At 46.2% G+C, this 16,970-nt stretch overlaps 1 protein-coding gene and 1 long non-coding RNA gene across 5 annotated transcripts in view; one reads left to right on the forward strand and one right to left on the reverse strand.

Annotated features, from left to right (window-relative positions):
• The window catches only part of LOC140418534 (uncharacterized), an 80,777-nt gene that overhangs the window by 53,863 nt on the left and 9,944 nt on the right, over nucleotides 1-16,970 (forward strand). For 2 of the 4 annotated variants that reach the window (XM_072502019.1, XM_072502015.1), the window contains exon 1: nucleotides 3,666-3,739. The exons of 1 other annotated variant lie outside the window; for it this stretch is intronic. The gene's annotated coding sequence lies outside the window, so the exon portion shown is untranslated. Of the gene's footprint in view, nucleotides 1-3,665; nucleotides 3,740-10,062; nucleotides 16,957-16,970 lie in introns of those variants that run through there. One more of the 4 variants, XM_072502016.1, reaches the window with a different exon arrangement.
• On the reverse strand, nucleotides 178-3,907 carry LOC140418539 (uncharacterized). The gene is made up of 2 exons (XR_011945117.1): nucleotides 3,699-3,907; nucleotides 178-1,036 (listed from the first exon to the last, which is right to left on the reverse strand). It is a non-coding gene; the product is annotated as an uncharacterized lncRNA (long non-coding RNA).

Below are 16,970 nucleotides of genomic sequence, written 5' to 3' on the forward strand. Positions count from 1 at the left end.
TGGAGAGGAAAGGGAGATTTTGATGTGGTAGTTTGCACTGATGGTGGGTTAAATATTGTTTTCGGATGGGTGATGATGGTGCATTTAAAGATGAGCGACAGGACCAAGAGACAGAACTATTTACAATATCACACAACATGGAGAAGTTGAATGGTCAGTAGTTTTGTGAGAATGTGGTTAAATAATAATAATCAAACAATCTTTATTAGTGTCACAAGTAGGCTTACATTAACACTGCAATGAGGTTACTGTGAAAATCCCCTCGTGGCCACACCCCGGCATTGGGGTACACAGAGGGAGAATTCAGAATGTCCAATTCACCCAACAAGCATGTCTTTCAGGACTTGTTGGAGGAAACCAGAGCACCCGGAGGAAACCTACACAGACACGGGGAGAACGCACAGACTCTGCACAGACAGTGACCCAAGCCGGGAATCGAACCCAGGACCCTGGCGCAGGAGGCAGGTCGAATGGACAAGATGAGCTCTGAGGAAGATAGATGGTATGAGAGAAACTAGGGAAAGATGAGTTCAGAGCTCAGACCATGTGGAATTTTAGAGACAGTTTGGCCCAGTGGAAGAAGGGAAAGCAGCAGAGGCAGCTGATCTGACTGTCTCAATTTCAGTGAGTAAGAAGCTTCATGAACTCCACACACTTGAGGTGAGGATGGAGGAGACAGGGGAGAGAGAGAGACCTTCAGACGGAACTAATTTGTGATGGGATGTTAAAAGATTCGAAACACACTTGTGTTAAATAATTGACTTTTATCCAGAATATTATCCCTTATAACTGGATTAGCGTTTATAAATATGAGTCAAACCCGAGTCCAATGAACATGGTTCAGTCCTGGATGTGATTCACAGCAAAGTCCAATCACAGCAGTTACTTGTGAACCCGCTGGTGTCTCAGCCGGTTGCCTGAGTGAATGAATCCCTTTCCACACTGGGAGCAGGTGAATGGTCTCTCCCCAGTGTGAATCCGCTGGTGTAGAGTGAGTTGAGATGATCTTATGAACCCAGTCCCACAGTCGGAGCACCTGAAATGAAAAATGAAATGAAAATCGCTTATTGTCACAAGTAGGCTTCAATTAAGTTACTGTGAAAAGCCCCTAGTCGCCACATTCCGGCGCCTGTTCGAGGAGGCTGGTATGGGAATTGAACCGTGCTGCTGGCCTGCCTTGGTCTGCTTTAAAAGCCAGCTATTTAGCCCAGTGTGCTAAACCAGCCCCTAATGGTTTCTTGTCAGTGTGAACATGTTGATGGGACACCAGTTCCCCGGAACTTTTAAAGCACTTCCCACAGTCGAGGCATTTGAACGGTCTTCCATCAGTGTGAACTCTTTGAAGGGACACCTGATCCCGTGAACTTTTAAAGCACATCCCGCATTTAAAAGGTCTCTCATCATTGTGAATCTGCTGGTGTGTCAGCAGTTGGGATTAATGAGTGAATCCCTTCCCACACTCGGGGCAGGTGAAAGGCCTTTCCCCAGTGTGAACTCACTGGTGCATCAACAGGCTGTATGTCTGAGTGAATCCACGCCCACACTCGGGGCAGATGAAAGGTTTCTCTCCAGTGTGAATGTGTCGATGGGTTACCAGGTCAGATGGGTAATTGAACACCTTGCCACAATCCCCACATTTCCATGGTTTCTCCCTGCTGTGACTGCGCTTGTGCTTTGACAGGCCAGATAATCGGCTGAAGCTTCGTCCACACACAGAACATGTGTAGTTTCTCTCCACTGTGAACTGTGCTTTTTTTCTTCCATGTTCAAAATCTAATGATATTCAGGTTGCGATCAGTTACACGACTGTCAGATTTTGATGTGGCGCTTGGTTGGAGTTTCCCAATTGCACATCCTTCCCTGCTGATACCCTGTGAAATTGAGTTAAAACAGAAAAAAGGGAGTGAGAGAGCTCCCACAAAACACAAAGACAGGTTGTGAAATTGAGCTGAATGAATCTGGTAACTTGTGGGGCCGGCACTGGGAAAAAGTGACCACGAAAACTGTTGAAACTTTTTGAACCAGTTTGTTAATGTCCTTCAGGGAAGGGAACCTGCCACCCAGCCTGAGCCCACACAAGATTCAGGCCTCTGCAAGAACACAAGAAATAGGAGCAGAAGTAGACCATTCAGCCCGTCAAACCTGCTCTGCCATTGAACACGATTGTGGCTGATCTCAGTCTTCAATTCCACTTTCCCGTGAGCTCTCTGCGTCCTTTCACTTCCTGAGAGACCAAAAATCTCACCATCTCAGCCTTATATATATTCACTGATGGTCACAGTAACTTCATTGCAGTGTTATTGTAAGCCTACTTGTGACAATAATGATTATTATTATCATCCACAACCCTCTGGGCTAGAGAACCTTGTGAGAAACAGAGTGAGAGAGAAAGAGAGTGAGTAGTAGGGGAGAGAGAATCAAAAAGATTGATGGAAAGGGAGAGAGAGTGAGAACGGAGTGAGGGTAACAGGAAGCAATGGACCAGCAACTGAATCACAATTTGACAGAATCTCCTAAACCCTTAACCTCCACCACCTGGATGGAGCAGGGCAGCAGATGTATGTGAACATCACCACCTGCAAGTTGCTTTCCAAGACACACACTGTCTGATCTTGTCTGACATCCAGTGCTGGATGAGCAGAACTTTCCTCCATTTAAATATTGACAAGACTGAACCCATTCCCTTTCATCCTCGCTAGAAACTCCACTCCCTTGTTACCAATTCCATCCCTGTCAAATGTCTGAGGCTGAAGCAGACTGTTCACAACCATGGTGAAATATTTCACCCCAGATGAGCTCTTGACCACAGATCTACATCATCACCAAGATTGCCGATTTCCACCTCAGGAACACAGCTCGACTCCACCTTAGTCTCTGTTCATCTGCTGCAGAAACCATCATCCATTCTTCTGTTACCACTTAACCAAATTATTCCAACGCACTCGCAGCTGGACTGCAACATTAAACAACCCCCTCCATCCCATCCCAAACTCTGCTACCCATGTGCTTACTCACACCAGCCCCTGTGCCCACTGATCTACAAACGCTTCCTTTGAAAAGGCACAAAAAGTTTAAATTTCTCATTCTTTTACTCCATGGTAATGATCATCCTGATCACTGTAATCTCCTCCACACACACCCCTTTGAGATCTCTGCACTCATTTAATTCCAGCCACTTCAGCATTCCCGATTTTAATCGCACCACCATTACCAAGGCCTCAATTTCTGGAATTTCCTCCTTAAAACTCTCTGACTCACTTTCCTCCGTTAAGATTGTCCTTAAAAGCTAATATCTCCTCTTGTGGCTCAGTGTCAATTGTTACTTTGTAACGTTTCTCTGAAAGTCTTAAGTCTTAAAAGTTTTATTCTGTTCAAGTCACAATATAAATTCGAATTATTGTCACAGCCCTGGATATATTCTGCCCCATGAATAGGAATTTGTAACTCAGAGTGAAACAATTTGATGGACATTCTGTCAAGAAGAAACGTTTCAAAAATGTTGCCCCCAACAATGATGGCGACTGAGCCTGAGCTCTGCTGCTCATGCCCCAATAAAGATGGTGGGTACGCATGCGCACTGTCGCTAGTGATCCAACTAAGGATGCCGATGGCGCATGCCCACTGCTGCAAGTAACCCACTATTGAGAAGGCGCATGCGCACGTCTGCCAGAGCCAAAGAAAGATGGTGTTTGCTTCACCTTGTCTGCGAGAAAGCTGCAGCTCCCGCTCAGATCCCCAGGTACCGGGAGGTTATTTTTCCGGATTTTCGGTTAAGATAAAACGAAGCGTGTCTAACGACCCGCCTGATCCAGCTCTCCCTCCGTCCCGCCATTCCCACCTTCACGGATTGTGGATCCGAGAAAGAACTTTTTCTTTGTCGCCATTAATCACACTGCTTCACTCAGCCCAGTCCCGCCTCCACATTCACGCTGATTGGTTGGAGGACCAGTCACTCCCGACCGGTCCTCTGGGCCCGCCCACTCTTTGCCAATTGGTCAGTGCTGCCGTCAATCACTCCGCGCATTGTGAGGTGTCAGGTGAGAGGTCGGGGGCGGGGTTTACAAACCCCAGAGCAGAATGTGAAACAAGAACATTCTCCACTCTCACTATCCGCCGCTTTCTCTCCACAAACAACCTCACAGAGAATTCTTCGAGACAGGATCTACTCCCATTTGGAAGCAAGTTGACGTATTAGCGAGAGTCAGCCCGGTTTTGTGAAGGGGAGGTCGTGTCTCACTAACTTAATAGAGTTTTTTGAGGAGGTCACAAAGATGATTGATGCAGGTAGGGCAGTGGGTGTTGCCTATATGGACGTCAGTAAGACGTTTGGCAAGGTCCCTCATGGCAGACTGGTACAAAAGGTGAAGTCACACGGGATCAGGGGTGAGCTGGCAAGGTGGATACAGAACTGGCTAGGTCATGGAAGGCAGAGTGTAGCAATGGAAGGATGCTTTTCTGATTGGAGGACTGTGACTAGTGGTGTTCCACAGGGATCAGTGCTGGGACCTTTGCTGTTCGTAGTATATATAAATGATTTGGAGGAAAATGTAACTGGTCTAATTAATACGTTTGTGGACGACACAAAGGTTGGTGGAATTGCGGATAGCGATGAGGACTGAAATGAAATGAAATGAAAATCGCTTATTGTCACAAGTAGGCTTCAAATAAAGTTACTGTGAAAAGCCCCTAGTCGCCACATTCTGGCGCCAGTTCGGGGAGGCTGTTACGGGAATCGAACCGTGCTGCTGGTCTGCCTCGGTCTGCTTTCAAAGCCAGCGATTTAGCCCTGTGCTAAACAGCCCCAGTGTCAGAGGATACAGCAAGATTTAAATTGTTTGGAGACTTGGGCGGAGAGATGGCAGGTGGAGTTTAATCCGGACAAATTTGAGGTAATACATTTTGGAAGATCTAATATAGGGAATTTACAGTGAATGGTAGAAACCCTCAAGAGTATTGAAAGTCAGAGAGATCTAGGTGTACTGGTCCACAGGTCACTGAAAGGCGTAACACAGGTGGAGAAGGTAGTCAAGAAGGCATACGGCATGCTTCCTTCATTGGCCGGGGCATTGAGTATAAAAATTGGCAAGTCGTGCTGCAGCTGTATAGAACTTTAGTTAGGCCACACTTGGAGTATAGTGTTCAATTCTGGTTGCCACACTCCAGAAGGATGTGGAGGCTTTAGAGGGGGTGCAGAAGAGATTTTACAGAATGTTGTCTGGCATGGAGGGCATCAGCTATGATGAGCGGTTGAATAAACTCGGTTTGTTCTCAGTGGAACGACGGAGGTAGAGGGGCGGCCTGATAGAGGTCTACAAAATTATGAGGGGTATAGACAGAGTGGATAGTCAGAGACCTTTTCGCAGGGTAGAGGGGTCAATTACTGGGGGGGCATAGGTTTAAGGTGCGAGGGGCAAGGTTAGAGGAGATGTACGAGGCAAGTTTTTTTACAGAGGGTAGTGGGTGCCTGGAACTCGCTGCCGGAGGAGGTGGAGGAAGCAGGGACGATAGTGACGTTCAAGGGGCATCTTGACAAATACATGAATAGGATGGGAATAGAGGATTATGGACACCGGAAGGTAGAAGATTTTAGTTTAGACAGGCAGCATGGTCGGCGCAGGCTTAGAGGGCCGAAGGGCCTGTTCCTGTGCTGTACTTTTCTTTGTAATAAACAAGGTAATATCTCACGGGGCTGAGAGGTAATATATTAGCTTGGATAGAGGATTGGCTAACCGACAGACAGCAGAGAGTGGGGATTAGATTATATTGGATTTAGATTAGAATTAGATTTATCCACACATGTACCGAGGTACAGTGAAAATTATTGTTCTGGGTACAGTCCAGGCAGAGTGTTCCATGCACGAAAATCATAGGACATACGATAAATACAAAATGTAAATACATAGATATAGATATCGGATGAAGCATAAGGAGTGCAGGACTACTCAGTAGAGAAGACCATAAGACATAGGAGCGGAAATAAGGCCATTCGGCCCATCGAGTCCACTCCGCCATTCAATCATGGCTGATTTCAACTCCATTTACCCGCTCTCTCTCCATAGCCCTTAATTCCTCGAGAAATCAAGAATTTATCAACTTCTGTCTTAAAGACACTCAACGTCCCGGCCTCCACCGCCCTCTGTGGCAATGAATTCCACAGACCCACCACTCTCTGGCTGAAGAAATTTCTCCTCATCTCTGTTCTAAAGTGACTCCCTTTTATTCTAAGGCTGTGCCCCCGGGTCCTAGTCTCCCCTGCTAATGGAAACCACTTCCCTACATCCACCCTATCTAAGCCATTCATTATCTTGTAAGTTTCTATTAGATCTCCCCTCAACCTCCTAAACGCCAATGAATATAATCCCAGGATCCTCAGACGTTCATCGTATGTTAGGCCTACCATTCCTGGGATCATCCGTGTGAATCTCCGCTGGACACGCTCCAGTGCCAGTATGTCCTTCCTGAGGTGTGGGGCCCAAAATTGCTCACAGTATTCTAAATGGGGCCTAACTAATGCTTTATAAAGCTTCAGAAGTACATCCCTGCTTTTATATTCCAAGCCTCTTGAGATGAATGACAACATTGCATTTGCTTTCTTAATTACGGACTCAACCTGCAAGTTTACCTTTAGAGAATCCTGGACTAGGACTCCCAAGTCCCTTTGCACTTCAGCATTATGAATTTTGTCACCGTTTAGAAAATAGTCCATGCCTCTATTCTTTTTTCCAAAGTGCAAGACCTCGCACTTGCCCACGTTGAATTTCATCAGCCATTTCCTGGACCACTCTCCTAAACTGTCTAAATCTTTCTGCAGCCTCCCCACCTCCTCCATACTACCTGCCCCTCCACCTATCTTTGTATCATCGGCAAACTTAGCCAGAATGCCCCCAGTCCCGTCATCTAGATCGTTAATATATAAAGAGAACAGCTGTGGCCCCAACACTGAACCCTGCGGGACACCACTCGTCACCGGTTGCCATTCCGAAAAAGAACCTTTTATCCCAACTCTCTGCCTTCTGCCTGACAGCCAATCGTCAATCCATGTTAGTACCTTGCCTCGAATACCATGGGCCCTTATTTTACTCAGCAGTCTCCCGTGAGGCACCTTATCAAAGGCCTTTTGGAAGTCAAGATAGATAACATCCATTGGCTCTCCTTGGTCTAACCTATTTGTTATCTCTTCAAAGAACTCTAACAGGTTTGTCAGGCACGACCTCCCCTTACTAAATCCATGCTGACTTGTCTTAATCTGACCCTGCACTTCCAAGAATTTAGAAATCTCATCCTTAACAATGGATTCTAGAATCTTGCCAACAAACGAGGTTAGGCTAATTGGCCTATAATTTTACATCTTTTTCCTTGTTCCCTTCTTGAACAGGGGGGTTACAACAGCGATTTTCCAATCCTCTGGGACTTTCCCGGACTCCAGTGACTTTTGAAAGCTCATAACTAACGCCTCCACTATTTCTTCAGCTATCTCCTTTAGAACTCTAGGATGTAGTCCATCTGGGCCCGGAGATTTATCAATTTTTAGACCTCTGAGTTTCTCTAGCACTTTCTCCTTTGTGATGGCTACCATATTCAACTCTGCCCCCTGACTCTCCGGAATTGGTGGGATATTACTCATGTCTTCTACTCTGAAGACTGACGCAAAGTACTTATTTAGTTCCTCAGCTATTTCCTTGTCTCCCATCACAAAATTACCAGCGTCATTTTGGAGTGGCCCAATGTCAACTTTTGCCTCCCCTTTGTTTTTAATGTATTTAAATAAACTTTTACTATCATTCCTAATGTTACTGGCTAGCCTACCTTCATATTTGATCCTCTTTCCTTATTTCTCTCTTTGTTATCCTCTGTTTGTTTTTGTAGCCTTCCCAATCTTCTGACTTCCCACTACTCTTTGCCACATTATAGGCTTTCTCTTTTGCTTTGATGCATTCCCTAACTTCCTTTGTCAGCCATGGCTGTCTAATCCCCCCTCTGATAACCTTTCTTTTCTTTGGGATGAACCTCTGCACTGTGTCCTCAATTACTCCCAGAAACTCCTGTCATTGCTGTTCTACTGTCTTTCCCACTAGGCTCTGCTCCCAGTCGATTTTCGTCAGTTCCTCCCTCATGCCCCTTTAGTTACCTTTATTTAACTGTAACACCTTTACATCTGATTCTACCTTCTTTCTTTCAAATTGGAGATTGAATTCTACCATATTATGATCACTGTCTCCTAAGTGCTCCCTTACTTTAAGATTTTTAATCAAGTCTGGCTCATTACATAACACTAAGTCCAGAATGGCCTGTTCCCTCGTGGGCTCCATCACAAGCTGTTCCAAAAAGCCCTCCTGTAAACATTCAATGAATTCCCTTTCCTTGGGTCCACTGGCAGCATTATTTACCCAGTCCACCTGCATATTGAAGTCCCCCATGATCACTGTGACCTTGCCTTTCTGACATGCACTTTCTATTTCGTGGTGCATTTTGTGCCCCCGGTCCTGACCACTGTTAGGAGGCCTGTACAAAACTCCCATTATGTTTTTTTTGCCTTTGTGGTTTCTCAACTCTACCCACACAGACTCCACATCATCTGACCCTATGTCATTTAGTGCTATTGATTTAATTTCATTCCTAATTAACAAGGCAACCCCGCCCCCTTTGCCCACCTCCCTGTCTTTTCGATAGGTTGTGAATCCCTGGATGTTTAAATGCCAGTCCTGAACCCCCTGCAACCATGTCTCTGTGATGCCTACCACATCATACCTGCCAGTCACAATCTGGGCCACAAGCTCATCTACCTTGTTCCGTACACTGCGCGCATTTAAATATAGCACCTTTAATTCTCTATTGACCGTCCCAAGAAGATGCTTGGAGAGATCAGTTCAGCCCATAAGAGGCTCATTCAGGAGTCTGGTAACAGCACGGAAGTAGCTGTTTTTGAATCTGTTGGTGCGTGTTCTCAGACTTTTGTAGCTTCTGCCGATGGAAGAGAGAATAACACAGGTGTGAGGGGTCTTGGAGGGCTCTTCTGTCTTTTTCTGGTTGGCAAGCTGTAACTAGTGGTGTGCCACAGGGTTCGGTCCTCGGCCCCCAACTATTTACAGTCTAAATTAATGACTATGGGACAGATAGAATGTACGATTCATGATCTGGAAGAAGGAAGTGAAGGCACTGTTGCTAATTTTGCAGATGATACAAAGATCTGTAGAGGGACAAGTAGTATTGAGGAAGCAGGCGGGGCTTCAGAAGGATTTGGACAAGCTAGGAGAGTGGGCAATGAAGTGGCAAATGAAATACAATGTGCAAAAGGGTGAGGTTATGCACTTTGGAAGGAGGAATTTAGGCATAGACTATTTTCTAAATGGGGAAATGCTTAGGAAATCAGAAGCACAAAGGTAATTGGGAGTCCTTGTTCATGATTCTCTTAAGGTTAATGTACAGGTTCAGTCAGCAGTTAAGAAGGCAAATGCAATGTTAGCATTCATGTCAAGAGAGCTAGAATACAAGACCAGGAATGTGCTTCTGAGGTTGTACCTGGTCAGACCTCATTTGGAGTATTCTGACCAGTTTTGGGCCCTGTATCTGGGAAGGATGTGCTGGCCTTGGAGAGGGTCCAGAGGAGGTCACAAGAATGATCCCTGGAATGATGAGCTTGTCGTATGAGGAACGGTTGAGGATTCTGGGTCTGTTGGAGTTTAGAAGGATGAGGGGGGACCTTATTGAAGCTTTAAGGATGCTGCGAGGCCTGGGTCGAGTGGACATGGAGAGGATGTTTCCACTTGTAGGAAAAACTAGAAGCAGAGATACCATCTCAGACTAAGGGGACGATCGTTTAAAACCGAGATGAGGAGGAATTTCTTCAGCCAGAGGGTGGTGAATCTGTGGAACCCTTTGCTGCAGAAGGCAGTGGAGGCCAAATCACTGAGTGTCTTTAAGACAGGGATAGATAGGTTCTTGATTAATAAGGGGATCAGGGGTTATGGGGAGAAGGCAGGAGAATGGGGATGAGAAAATATCAGCCATGATTGATTGGCGGAGCAGACCCGATGGGCCGAGTGGACTAATTCTGCTCCTATGTCTGACAGTCTTTTGGTCTTCCGATAGCCAAATTTACAGCTAACACTGAAATGGGTGGGAAAGCAAGCTGCAAAGAGGAAATGAGAAATAGGTGAGTGGGTCAAACTGTGTCAGATGGAATTTAACCTGCATAAGTGTGAGGTTATCCATTTTGCTCAGGAATAATAAAGCAACTTATTATCTAAATTAAGAGAAAGTTCAAAATGCTTTTGTACAGAGGGATCTGGGTGCCCTTGTACACGGATCGCAGACAGTCTGCAGGTGCAGCAGGTAATAAGGAAGGCAAATGGAATGTTGGCTTTCATTGCTAATGGAATAGAGTATAAAGTAGGGCAGTGCTGTTGTAACTGTATAGGCCGTTGGTGAGACCACATTGGGAGTGATGCAGATTTTGTCCCTTGGACAATGGCATAAATGCATTAGCGGCGGTTCAGAGAAGGTTCACTAGATTGATTGTCTTGTGAAGAGAGATTTGAGCAGTTTAGGCCAATACTCACTGGTGTTTAGAAGAATGAGAGGAGATATAATTGAGGTACATTAAATGCTAAAGGGGATTAACGGGGTAGACGTAGAGCGGATGTTTCCCCTTGTTGGACATTCTAGGAGGAGAGGCCATCTTTTTAGCCTCGTCCTGCATGTTTTATTTCAAGGGGGCTGGATTCTACACACAAAGTTGTGTTGCTGCACAAAACTGTACAAGCTTCCAGTGAGGCCACATTTAGAATAATGTGTACAGTCTTGGTCCCCTTATTTCAGGAAAGATATATTATCATTGGAGGTAGTACAGAGGAGGTTCACGAGGGTGATCCTGGGTTTGGAGGGACTGCCAAATGAGGAAAGAATTTCTTCTCCCAAACTGGTGAATCTTGGAATTATTTAGCCCAGGAAATGTGGAGGCCGAGTCCGTGATCAGTTGCAAGGCTGAGATCGATCTGTTTTTAATCAGTAGGGGAATTGAGGATTACTGAGGGAAGGTAGGAAAGTGGACTTAGTGAGTGTGAGATCAGCCGTGATCTTATTAAATGGTGGAGCAGCTCAAAGGACTGAACGGCTGACTCCTGTTCCTATTTCTTCGGGTCTGTTCTGTTTGTAGGTAAAGATTTCCAGTATCTGTGTGACTGGAGAAGTACTGAGATATATAAAATCCTGGTTAGAAACCATCTGGACTGCTGTGATTTAAAAAAAAAAAAAAAGTTTCTTGTGATGTGATGCAGCCGGATAGGATGCTCTCTTTCGCACATCTGTAGAAGATTGTGAGAGTCGATGCGGACATGCCAAATTTCTTTAGCTTCCATAGGAAGTAGAGATGTTGTTGGGCTGTCTTCACTGTTGCATAAATGTAAGTGGACCAGGACAGACTGTTGGTAATGGTGACCCCCCAGGAACTTTAAGCTATCGACCATTCCCACTTCGGAGCCATTGATGTAGACGGGAGCGTGTGTCGTACTACACTTCCTGAAGTCGATGATCAGTTCCTTGGTTTTGCTGGCATTGAGAGAGAGGTTGTTTTCTGTCCACCAAGCAACCAAGTGATCTTTCTCCCTTCTGTAGTTTGACACGTCGTTGTTTGAGGTACGATCCATCATATTCGTATCATTCGTAACTTATAGATAGAATTGGAGTTAAAGCTTGCCACACAGTCTTGTGTGTGTGTATACGGAGTACAGTAGAGGACTGAGCACACATCTTTGTGTGGCCCCGGTGTTGAGGACTATTGTGGAGGAGATGCTGTTACCTATCCTGACAGATTGCGGTCTGTTGGTGAGGAAGACAAGGATCCAGCTGCACAGGGAAGGGTCAAGTCCAAGATTGCAGAGTTTGGTTATTAGTTTTGTTGGGCTATTGGTGTTGAAGGCGGAGCTGTAGTCTATGAACAACAGTCTGACGTAGGGTGTTGAACGAACACTTCACATTTGTCTTCACCCAAGAGTATGAGGAGGCAGATATGGAATTCAGGCAGAGACTGAAGTTCCTGAGCAAATTAACATCGGGAGTGACAAGGTATTGGAGGTGTTGGCAGGTTTAAAAGTGGACAAATCTGCACGTCCGGATGAGTTGTGCCCTAGACTGTTGTGGGAGGCGCGGGAGGAGATTGCAGGGGCTCTGACCCAAATTTTTAATTCCTCTCTGGCCACGGGGGAATTGCCAGAGGACTGGAGTTCAGCTAATGTGGCCCCACTGTTTAAGAAAGGTTGTAGAGATAAGCCAGGAAACTGCAGGCCAGTGAGTCTTGCGTCAGTGGTAGGGAAACTATGGGAGAGAATCTATCTCCACTTGCAGAGGCAGGATTTGATCAGGAATAGTCAGCATTTGTCAGAAGGAAGTCATGCTGACCAAATTTGATTGCATTTTTTGAGCAGGTGACGAGCTGTGTAGATGAAGGTAGTGCAGTTGATGCTGTTTACATGGACTTCAGCAAATCTTTGACAAGATCCCAATGGGAGACTTGGAAGACCATAAGACATAGGAGCAGAATTAGGCCGGGCAGCACGGTAGTGCAGTGAGTAGCACTGCAGCCTCACGGCGCCGAGATCCCAGATTCGATCCCGGCTCTGGGTCACTCTCCGTGTGGAGTTTGCACTTTCTCCCCGTGTTTGCGTGGGTTTCGCCCCCACAACACAAAGATGTGCAAGGTCGGGGGATTAAACACGCCCCTTAATTGGAAAAAATGAATTGGATGCTCTAAATTTATTTTTAAAAAGGAATTAGGCCATTCGGCCCATCGAGTCTGCTCCGCCATTCAATCATGGCTGATATGTTTCTCTTCTTCATTCTCCTGCCTTCTCCTTATTCACCGGATGCCCTTATTAATCAAGAACTATCTATCTCTGTCTTAAAGACACTCTGATTTGGACTGTTGCTCTTTTTAGCCGTAGTTTATTAGCTCTGATTACGTCACCTTTGGTCACGAGTCGCCAGGTATCTTTCTGATACCGCCACGTGGTTCAAGTTATGGTTAATAAGTCAGCACACCGCTTAGTAAGATTGAAATCAACGGTCATTTATTATATACAACAAGTAATGTTTATACAATAATCCTACTATCTATATAATAAACCTATCACTACTGGCCAATACTTAACTTTAGGAAGAGCCCACCAGGTCAGGGAAACGAATGGCTTATCCAATCAGATCTGGCCCGCGGGATTCAAAAGGCTGATACAGGTCGATGGCTCGGAGTCTTTATCGGATAGCGATCGCTGGATTCAAACTTACAGTTGCTGGTTGGTGTTCTTGCGAAGGTCTCGAGCAGGCGAAGAAGGGAGAGAGAGAGAGATCTGAACTTGGCCCCTCACTTTATAGGGCCCAGGGGCTTCCCGCCTCTCGGGGCGGCCCTTGACCCTGAGTCCCAAGTGATTGGACTTGTTCCCAATCACTGGGTTCGATACGTCCAATTGCGAGGCGATTCCCCGATCGGGGGGTGGTCGTTCACCTGCCTTTGTTTCGGCCACTGCAGGCGCCGACAGGTCTGGCCCGGTATTCAATTGCTAATATGTTGCAATTGTTTCCGGGGATAGCCGATTAAACTGCAGATGTCTGGGTTGATGGGCTGCTAATAGTCCTGAGTATAACTGCAGATGTCTTGGTTGATGGGCTGTTAATAGCCCTGAGTATCGATCTGGGCCGACTTCCCCAGAGCCGAATATGATATTCTGCCTGCAGCTGTCCGTTTGTGTCTTGTTACCTGCTTTTCCCATCAGCCTTTCCGGTTAGCCATTTTAAATCGGGTTTTGGCCAAATTAATCGGGAAGCAGCCATTTTACGTGGCTACAGGTCTCCCCAGCCTTCACAGCAATGAGTTCCACAGATTCACTGTCCTCTGGCTGAAGAAATTCTTCCTCATCTCAGTTTCAAAGGATCTTCCCTTCAGTCTGAAGCTGTGCCCTCTGGTTCTAGTTTTTCCCACTCGTGGAAACATCCTCTCCACGTCCACTCTCTCTCGGCCTCTCAGTATTCTGTAAGTTTCAATAAGATCTCCCTCATCCTTCGAAACTCCCAACGAGTACAGACCCAGAAAAAGAAAGCAAATGCACATGGGATACAGGGTAATTTGATGAGGTGAATTGAAAATTGGCGTAGCTGTGATCCGGGGATGATGACAGACAACTGCTTCAGTGACTGGAAGCCAGTGACCAGTGGCGTACTACAGGGATCTGTGCTGGGCCCCCTATTATTCATCATTTATATAAACAACATAGATGACTATGTGGGGGGTAGGATCAGTTTTTGTGGATGACACAAAGCTTGGCCTGGTGGTTAACAGTGAGGTTGAGTGTCTTTGGTTACAGGAAAATACAGACGGGACGGTCAAATGGGCAGAAAAGTGGCAGATGGAATTTAACCATGAAAAGTCTGAGGTGACACACTTTGGAAGGAGTAATTTGTCAAGGAAGCATTCAACTAATGGCATGACACTGGGAAGTTTGACAAATAAAGGGACCTTGGCGTGTTTGTCCATAGATCTCTGAAGGTAGAAGGGCAGGTTAATAGGGTGGGGAAAAAGGCATACGGGACACATTATCAAATTGAGGCATAGATTACAAAAGCAGGGAGGTCATGTTGGGAGTTGTATTGAACTATTATGAGGCCACAGCTGGAGTACTGTGTGCAGTTCTGGTCGCCACATTATAGGAAGGATGTGATTGCACTGGAGGGGGTGCAGAGGCAATTCACCAGGATGTTGACTGGGATGGAACATTTAGGTTATGAAGAGAGGTTGGATAGGCGTGGGTTGTGTTTGTGGGAGCAAAAGGCTGAGGGGCAACTTGATCAAGGTGTACGAGGGGCGTGGACAGGGTGGATAGGGAGCAGTCGTTCCCTTAGTTGAAAGATCAGTCACAAGGAGACACCAGTTCAAGGTGAGGGGCAGGAGGTTTAGGGGGGAATTGAGGAAAAATGTTTTACCCAGAGGGTGGTGATGGTCTGGAATGCACTGCCTGGGAGGGTGGTAGAGGCGGGTTGCCTCACATCCTTTAAAAAGCACCTGGATGAAGACTGGCACGTCATAACATTCAAGGCTATGGGCCAAGTGCTGGCAAATGGGATTAGGTAGGTGGGTCAGGCTTTTCATGTGTCGATGCAAACTTGATGGACCGAAGGGCCTCTTCTGCCTGTTGCTGATGATACAAAGTTCGGTGGCATCGTAGACAGCCTAGATGATAGCATAAAATTGTAAGGAGATATTGACAGACGAGGTGAATGAGCAACACTGTAGCAATGTAAACAAGTGTGAGGTTATCTGCTTTGAACCAAAAAAAGATCGAACTGAGTACTTTCTAAATGGAAAGAGGTTAAGTACAGTGGGTGTCCAAAGAGACTTGGGGGTCATAGAATCTATGGTATGGAGACAGGTCCTTCGGCCCAAACTGGTCCATGCCAACCAAAAAGCCCACCTAAGCCAATCCCATTGGCCTGTATTTGGCCCAATATCCCTCTGAACCTTTCCTATCCATGTATCTGTCCAAATGCCTTTTCAATGTTGTCAATGTCACTGCCTCAACCATTTCCTTTGGCAGCTCATTCCACATACGTACCATCCTCTGTGTAAAACCATTGCTCCTTAGGTTCCCATTAATTCTTTCCCCTCTGAACATAAACCGATGCCCTCGAGTCCTTGATTCCCCAACCTTGAGAAAAGACTGAGCGTATTCACCCTATACATGCCTCTCATGATCTTACACACCTCGATCACCCCTCAGTCTCCTACGCTCCAAAGAAAAAGGTCCTGGCCTGTCCAATCTCTCCCTGTAACTCAGTCCCTTGAGTCCGGGCAACATCCTTGTAAATCTCTTCTTCACTCTCTCCAGTTTAATAACATCTTTCTGTCAGCAAAGCAGCCAAAACTGAACACAATACTCCAGGTGCGACCTCACCAACGTCCTGTACAACTGCAACATAACTTCCCAACTTCTATACTCAATGCCCTGACTGATGAAGTTCAGCATGCCACAAACTCTGCCCTGTCTACCTGTGACTCCACCTTTAGAGAACCGTGCACCGGAATTCCAAGGTCGCTCTGGTCCACGATACTCGCTAAGGTCCTACCATTCACTGTGAAAGTCCTACCTTGATTTGACTTTCCGAAATGCAACTCCTCGCACTGATGTGTATTGAGCTCCATTTGCCATTTCTCGGCCCACTTCCTCAGCTGATCAAGATCCAGCTGCAATTTCTGATAACCTTCCTCACTGTCTACAATACCACCTATTTTAGTGTCATCTGCTAACTTACTGATCAAGCCTTGTACATTCTCATCCAAATCGTTGATATAGATAAAAATCAGCAATCTCCTAGTTACTAATCTCCTCGTTACTCCCCGACTTAGTTAATTACTCTAATGTCACGTTTCAGTTTTTTCCCCCAGTCCAGATACCCAACAGGTAAGTTATTTATACTGACTGTTCCGAAGCTCTTCCTCCCCGGATTGGCACCAACCCCGCTCCCTGCAGACAAGGCCATGAATCCCCGAGGTAAGTTATTTATACTTGCCGTTCCTCCCCGGATCCGGGCCAACGCCTCTCCCTGCCGACTAGGCCGTGAATCATCATAGATTATCATAGAATTTACAGTGCAGAAGGAGGCCATTCGGCCCATCGAGTCTGCACCGGCTCTTGGAAAGAGCACCCTACCCAAGGTCAACACCGCCACCCTATCCCCATAACCCAGTAACCCCACCCAACACTAAGGGCAATTTATCATGGCCAATCCACCTAACCTGCACATCTTTGGACTGTGGGAGGAAACTGGAGCACCCGGAGAAAACCCACGCACACACGGGGAGGATGTGCAGACTCCGCACAGACAGTGACCCAAGTCGAAATCGAATCTGGGACCCTGGAGCTGTGAAGCAATTGTGCTATCCACAAGGCTACCGTGCTGCCCTGAATCCCTGAGGTAAGTTATTTATA

Source organism: Scyliorhinus torazame, chromosome 5, assembly GCF_047496885.1.
Source record: "Scyliorhinus torazame isolate Kashiwa2021f chromosome 5, sScyTor2.1, whole genome shotgun sequence".
NCBI lineage: Eukaryota > Metazoa > Chordata > Chondrichthyes > Carcharhiniformes > Scyliorhinidae > Scyliorhinus > Scyliorhinus torazame.